Source organism: Arachis hypogaea, chromosome 15 (genome assembly GCF_003086295.3).
Source record: "Arachis hypogaea cultivar Tifrunner chromosome 15, arahy.Tifrunner.gnm2.J5K5, whole genome shotgun sequence".
In the NCBI taxonomy this organism is placed as follows: Eukaryota; Viridiplantae; Streptophyta; class Magnoliopsida; order Fabales; family Fabaceae; genus Arachis; species Arachis hypogaea.
Genome location: NC_092050.1, coordinates 110,986,718 through 110,994,782, shown reverse-complemented (window position 1 = coordinate 110,994,782; position 8,065 = coordinate 110,986,718).

Sequence of the window (8,065 nt, the reverse complement as noted above, 5' to 3'; positions counted from 1 at the left end):
GGTGAACGCGTGGCCGCAAATGGTGCGACAATCGAAGCTCTAGATCAAAAGTTATGGTGGTTTGAAGATCAAGTGAGAGATAAAAGTTTGAGAGAGTGTTCTTCCCCTCCCTCACTCCATTTCAGCGTGTGTATGTAACAAATGAGGAGAGAGAGTGCTGAAAACTAGGATTTTGGTTTAGTTTAGTTGTGCCAAGGGCCCACTTTGGGTCCGGTTGGACCGGTTTGGCCCTTTCGGTCCAATCTTAGTCCGATTTCTATAAAATTGGTACCGAATTTCTCATCTCAATATCCTCTATCATATTAAGCCATAAAAATCATATTTTTGGCTTTCTAGAATAAATTCTCATTTATGGATTAATTAGCCGTTAATTAACCGGGTTTTTACACTCTGCGCTCAAACTTATTTTTTCATTTATCTGAGTTTTACATCATCTTTTCGATTTTTTCAACTGAATTTAAGGGGAATTCTTGCTCTCTTCCATATATAGAAAACCCATTTGAAGGCCATATAAAGCATGTCTTAGGAGCCAAAGAAATTCATGCTCAAAGTGGTGGAAGTTCATCACTTTTCCAGCACACCAATTCGATCAAGAAGATTCAAAATCCATTAATTGTCTTTCTCCATTTATTTGGTTGATTCCTAGTGCTGAATTAAACAAGAGGTAATGGTTAGAATTAGTTAAAATATCTTTGTGCTTGATTTTGTGTTCGTATGAGTCACCTTGTGGTGATTTTGTGCCTAATTTATAATTTCAAAAATTATGTGAAGCATCTCTGTTTTCGGCTTGTGGCTTGCTATGGATGTGAAATATAAAGTTTTGATACTTATGATTCTTGTATGAAAGGGTCAAAATCATGGAGGCACTTGTAGTTTACGTTTCAAGCCTTAAAACTCACTTAAAAGTGGAGAAAATATGAAAATATATTGCTAAACAATCAGCCATACAAGGGTGTAAAATGATGCAATAAATTGTGCATTCTATTGCAACCTCCATGGATTGAATTTTGAAGTGAAACTAATTTTATTTTCAAGTTTATTCAATTTAGTTTATTTCCCTAAAATTTCATATTTTTAGGAGTTGAAGATTGGAAGATATAATTTTTTTTAAATCGCTGTCCAGAACAGAGAAAATCAGATTTACAGCATTTTCTATAGTGACTTCCAGTGCTCATAACTCCTAGAACTGAATAGTTATTGAAGTGTAACTAACTCAATTGTTTCTCGGTGAGTTAAGAGTCTCCAGTCCAAAATTTAGGTTAATTGAGACTTTGTGGTGAGAGTTATGCCAATTGTAAGCAATTATGTTTGCTGAATTGGAAAACAGGACTTGCTAGATTTTTCATTTAAATTCAAAAAATATATCTCCCACCTTAGGGTATCATTGAATTTGAAACTAGTGGGGTTTGTAAGAAGGGTCTGTCTATATGAGTCTCACCAATTTTAGTGGTTAAAAGTGTTAAGTTGAATTTTTAATAATTTTTTTAAAATACAGTGTAGGCGGTTGTTCTACTATCAGGGAAGCCTTGGTTTTTTCGTCACTTCTGGAGCAATAATAGTTAAAAATTATGATTTTTATCTTATTAGAAATCTTAGTCCAAGACAGTCGTGTGGATATAAAGTTTGAACAATTTCGAGATCGTTTAATATTTTTAAGATAATAAAGAAACTAACTTTGCCAAAGTTGTTTTGGCAAAAGACTTGATACGGAATTTGGAAGAATCAATCAATAAAACACTTAGGGATAAAATGATCTTTTACATAAATGATAAATCACTATTTTATGGTCTATCTTGTGTTTAATTGAGTGGTTTCATCAAGTCTTTACCCACTTATTCATATGATTTGCATGATTTTACAATTCCTTCCTAAGTTGTTCTGTGTCTGAAAACTTGCTTCCTAGAGATCTTTAATTTGTATATTTTTATTCTTCTTTATACCATTCGATGCCATGATCCGTGTGTTAAGTGTTTCAGGCTTTATAGGGCAGGAATGGCTTAGAAAATAGAGAGGAAGCTTACAAAAATGGAAGGAACACAAGAAACTAAGGAGATGACTAGCGAGCACCGACGCGCGCGCATGGCTCACGCGAGCGCGCAGAGTGGAGAAAATTGCAGCGACGCGTGCGTGTGCTTGACGCGTACGCGTGGAATGGAGTTCTGCAAGATGACGCGCACGGATGGACGAAGCGTACGCGTGACAAGGAAAATCGCTGAATGACGCGCACGCGTGACCTGCGCGATCTGCAGAAATAACAGAAAATGCTGGGGGCGATTTCGGGCTGCGTTTTGACCTAGTTTTCGGCCCAGAAACACAGAATAAAGTCAGGGAACATGCAGAGACTCAACACGCAGATACGCACATTCACATATTCTCATTAGAATAGTTTTTAGGTTTTAGATCTGAATCTAGAGAAAATTTACTCTTCCTCTAGGTTCTCTTTACATTCATAGTATTATTAGTTTTATGCTTTTGCTTTTGGATATTGAAGAGTCATCACCTCCGTTAAAGATACTATTCTAGTTTGTTTCCTTAATTACTCTTTTATTTATTCCATATTCTTAATTCTTGTTTAAAGTGGTAATTGGATTATTTTCATGGATTGTTATGCAAAGGATTACTTTTATTTTTATTTAATTTCCAATCCCTATTTTATTTGAAGTATTATGTCTTCATCTTATATTTCCATGAGCGTTATATTCATGTCAATGGAGTAGACTCCATACTTGACATGGGGGTTGATTAAAAGGAGACACTTGAGTTGGAAGGCTTAAGTGATGGTTAAACTAGAAGTTGTTGGCTAGTTCTGTATTTACTAACGCTAGACCTTCCCAAGGGAGAAGACTAGGATTTGCGAATAAGAGTTAGCTCAATCACTTGACTTTCCTTTATTTAGTAAGGGTTAACTAAGTGAAAACAACAACCTTTTTGATACTACACTTAAGAGACCCCAACAAGGATAGAACTTCCAATTAGTCATTCCCCCAGTCAAGGCTTTTTATTTAGAATATTATAAATCTCTTTTAATTTTCATTGCACTAAATTACAATTATTTAAATTCTGTTATTCAACTCTCAAAATTTTCAGAAAACTCATGATTAATAACTTAGCACCCTTTCTAGCAACTCGTTGGGAGAGGACTTGGGACTCATACTCCCAGTATTTTTATTCTAATTTTTGTGACACCTTTCTAAATTGGTGAGGCGGATTTTAGCTGGTTAAGAGCTATACTCGCAATGCTGTTCTTACTTTACGATCTCTTAATTGGTCTAACTTCTGCCACGCACCAATAAATCTAAGGGTAAAAATAATCTTTTGTATCATTAGGGGTAAACTTGACATTAATTAAAAGTATTAGGATAATAATCAAGGAAGAGCCCTTGTATTAGATTGATAAAATTTTGATTTTAAATAAGGCTAAAAGTAAAATAAAAAATACTTAAGAGCATAATAGTAATTTTGGCATAAAGTACAATATAAAAATGGTTAATTAACTTAATGAGGGGTAAAAAGGTCTTTTAGAAAATATGAGTTCAAAAATAGTTAGGTATTAATATAAGACCCTAGATTTTTGAAAATTTAAATAATATGTTATTTACAATTTACTATGTTTATTTATGGTTTTATTTTAAGAAATTTATTTTTACCAAAAGTAATTAAATCAAAGTTATGAGACTTTGAGTTTAAAATTAATTAGGATTTATATAATTTTCATGATAATTAGGTATTTTCTTATTTACAATTTAAATTTTTAGTAATTAAAAAATAATGAGATTTTTATATGATTTAATTTGAATATTGGAATTTTGAGTTTAATTTCATGAATAAACGAAAATTATTATATTATCCCTATTTTTTAAATTAGAGTACTTATTTGAAAAATTAATTAGTAAGTTGATGATTAAATAATATATTTGAAATAATTTTATTGGGTGAAATTTAATTTTTAATTACTACTCTACCCTTATCCTTTTTACCAAGCCCTATGATGGCGAAAAACGCCTCCTCTCATACTAACCCGCAAGTATACCGGGTCGCATCAAGTAGTAAAAATCACAAGAGTGAGTTCGATCCCATAGGGATTGATGGATTAAGCAGTTTTAGTTGGGTAATGAGTCTAGTTAAGCGAATATTGATGAATTGAGTGAAATTTGATTAACAGAATGTAAATGGCACAAAATTTAAAGTGCTGAATGTAAATTGCTTGAAACTTAAATGGCAAGAGAAGTAAAAAGATGAATCTTAAAGAGCAAGAAACTTAAATTGCATGAAATTTAAAGGGGCTTGGGTGCTGGAAAATTAAAAGAAGCAATAAATCAAAGCAATTAAAGTGAACTCAAGGACAAGTAACAAAAAGAAAAATTCATTAGGGATTGGAGACATATAATCCACAATGAGTCAAATGGGTTTCAACTCTTTCTCAATCATATGAGTAGATCTTTGGCGGATTGTAATTGATTGGATCCCAATTCCTTGGCAATCTAATCTCTCTAATCACAATCAATCTTGCCAATTCCTTGATCTAATTGTCATGAGAAGAGGTTAAGTATGTTCTCTCATCCATAAGCCACACAAACTCTCAAGACCTCAATTCCTCCCGAATAGTATTGGTCAAGAGAATTGTGAAGGATAGAGCCTTAATTCTAATGCTCATGATTCCCCTTCTGAGGCTCACACAAGCATTCAACAGATTCAAACCCCCTTCCGGAGTGAATCAAAACAGAGGATATCCTGTAGCTACCCAAGCGGATTGAAAAGAAGAAGAAGTTCACTCAATCTTGTGTATAATAATAGAGCTCCTCCCTCTAATGATTGGGGCTTAGTTGATCATCGCTCTAAGAACACTTGCAGGAAATGAAAGTAAATTGATGGAAAAGTAAAATTGCAACAGAGAAAAAGTGCAGGAAATTGTAATTTGCATAACAGTAAATGAAGCTCACTACAAACTAAGAAGAAAGTACAGAATGTAAAATAGATACAAGAGAGAAATCCTAAACTAAGATCTTTGGAGTCTCTAATCCTCCAAGAGAGCTTTGGAGTCTTTAATCCTCCAGCCTTTAGAGCCTTCTGTTCTATTCCTACTCCTACTCCAGCCCCTCCAAGCCTTTTTTTTAATCTTCAAAACCTCTTCTATTTATACTTTTCTTCCCATCTTCAATTGGATCTTCATGTACTTGGATGTGGGCCTTGGCCTTGATTGAAGTAGTTAAGAATGACTCTTGATGAAATTGAGATTGGCCGTTAACTCACCAACGTTCATTACTTGCATGGGTGCTATTTGGAAATAGAATTGGCCTTAACATTGGTGACCAACGTTTGTGTAAAAATGTTGGCTCAAACGTTGCAAAAAAAACTCTTCTGGGCGTTGCCAGCAACGTTTGACTCAACGTTGGTGCACCAACATTCGCTTAGTCACGCATGCACGTGGCCCACGCGTACGCGTGAAAGCTGTTTTTTTTTCATTTCACGCATGCGCGTGACTTGCCATTTTTCCATTTTCACGCATTCATGAGATTGGCAAAAATGCATGTCCACGCGTACGCGTCATCGACGCATACACGTCACTGCAAATTTTCCAACACCAAATTTTGAAATATTTTTCGCAGGCATTGGAGGTAGTGTTGGTGAGGTAACATTCCTTCCAACATTGGCTTTGTCACGCGTGCGCGTCACCCACGCGTACGTGTGGAGTGTCAATTTCCACGGTAACGCATGCGCATCACTGCAAATTTTTCCAATTCCAGAAATCAAAATTTATCGAAGACGTTGGAGGTAACGTTGGTTCACCAACATTCCCTCCAACGTTGGCACCACCTTTATACAACGTTGCCAGTAACGTTGGAAAGTTCCTTTGTCCTCCTTCACCAGCGTTTGAGGCAACGTTGGTGAGCCATCTTTGGCCACCAACGTTGCTTCCTTCTCCTCTTCCTTGCTCTTTCTTTACTTCTTTCCACCTACCATCAACTAAACAAATGCATCAAAGCCTTGTCATAATCACCAGATTTTGCATCATTCATTATATCAAACAATTCTTGCATAAATCTCATGAAAATGAACATAATTAACAATGTTTGATTGAATCAAGGTATGCATAAAATTCTCATCCAAATACCTACTTATTGCCTAAGAAATGCATGAAACATAATGAAAACAAATGAAAAATGCTTGTGACACTATCCAAAGATGACTTGTCATCACAACACCAAGCTTAAATCTTGCTTGTCCCCAAGCAAGGAGTAAAACATAAAGAGAATGAATGAAAACAGAGAGAGGTAATAGCCCTTATTAGAGGACATTCAATTCTGGTTAATGGGGTTTTCATGCATGATATCTTAGTGATTTTTCTCTCTGGCTGAAGTATCAACACTCCTTTAGATCCTTACTTGAATTACACAAAAAATGAGACTTGTTATTTCTTGGTCCTTAGTTTTTCTTGCTCTCTTTCTTTTGATTGAGATTTATTGCTTGCTGAGGCTAAATGCTATATGTTAAGGCAGCTCTTTAAAGTAAGCTTTCAGCCAGCATTTCCGCCCCAGTTAGTTCAAGATGCTAGGTGTTGAGACACCCCTAAGGGCTTACTTGCTCAAGCCTCTCCTTAGCACACACACATCACAGGCATTTAGCTTGTTTTATTCTTTGGACATTGATGCCCAGCACCTCTTTGGGTTACTAAATGCTTTGTCTCAAAGTAGCTCTTGATAGTGAACTTTTGGTTGGCAATCCTGGGTTAGTTAACCTAAGTTGCCAGGTGATGAAGCACCCCTTAGAACCTAGTTATCCAAGCTTATCTTTGTACAAGAGCATCATAGGCATATATCCAAATCTCAAGCCATTGGTGCCCAGCCTTGTTTATCTCTTTTTGTTTCTTTCTCTTGCATTTTCTTTCTTTTATTATGGACCTCTTTCATTTGTCAAGTCTCATGAAATGTAACTCAAGTTCATATCTCAAAGTTATGCCAATCTCTAGCCTTATTCATAAATCAGCTAATGAACCAGCAGATACCACCACATAATCTTATTTTATCTTTTATCAAAATAGACCTTTACTCTTTCTCTGTTTCATAAAATTTTCGTTTATTCAAGCATGGGAAACAAAGCATACAACTTAAGCCAGATGTCATGATCCAAGCACTTAAACTAGCAAGCCAAAAATAAACACAAAATCATCCTAATGCAAATGAATCATGAAAACAGAACACTGATCAACAGGGGCACAATTTGCACTTTCAATTAACATATTTAAGCTAAAGACAGTCAAGTAACAACACAACTTCTTGGTGTCCATTTGTTTTCTCCTTGTCATCATCATTGTTGGCTTCCATGTCCTTCCTTTGTCCTTCCTCATGATGATGCATCTTTCCCTCTAAGAAATTGAATGACTTTCTACAAAGATATTGAAAGTTGCTTGCTCCCTAAGCACTTGAGAAATGGTTAGCATGCATGTATGTTTTTAGGCTTCTGAACTTAGATTGGTGTGTGAACACCAAACTTAGTTCCTTGCCTTATGCAGCAAATTGAATATATGTAGAAAACCTCTTGTGCTTTTATTAAGAAAACAAACTATAAGCTAGAAAACAAACTATGAACTAGAAAACAAACTATGAACTAAAAACTAAACAATTGTTAAGTAGTTTCTCTGATTGTTTGGAGCTGATAACTAGTCATGCTGAGGGTGCAATGTGTTCTTTAATGAAATCTGTGGTGGAACACCAAACTTAGAATTACACATTCACCCTTAAATTTCTTTGGTGTGCAACACCAAACTTAGCTGCTTGCAATACAGAGAAATCTACTTAACTTTCTTATTGAAACAGTAAAGGAAAAGAGAGTTACCTCTGGTTGGGTTGCCTCCCAACAAGCGCTTCTTTAATGTCACTAGCTTGACATGCTGTTCATGATTTTTTTCCTCTTCTTCCAGTTTGTTAAGAGGAATGACCTCAGGGGAAGGAAGAGCAAGTCAGTGTCCCTTGTCTTGGCCTCTTCCCAGCAAGCTTCCTTTTGTTATTTGCTTGATTGAACTTGCTTGCTGGATCAGGGGTTGGATTGCTTGTAATTGACCTCTTCT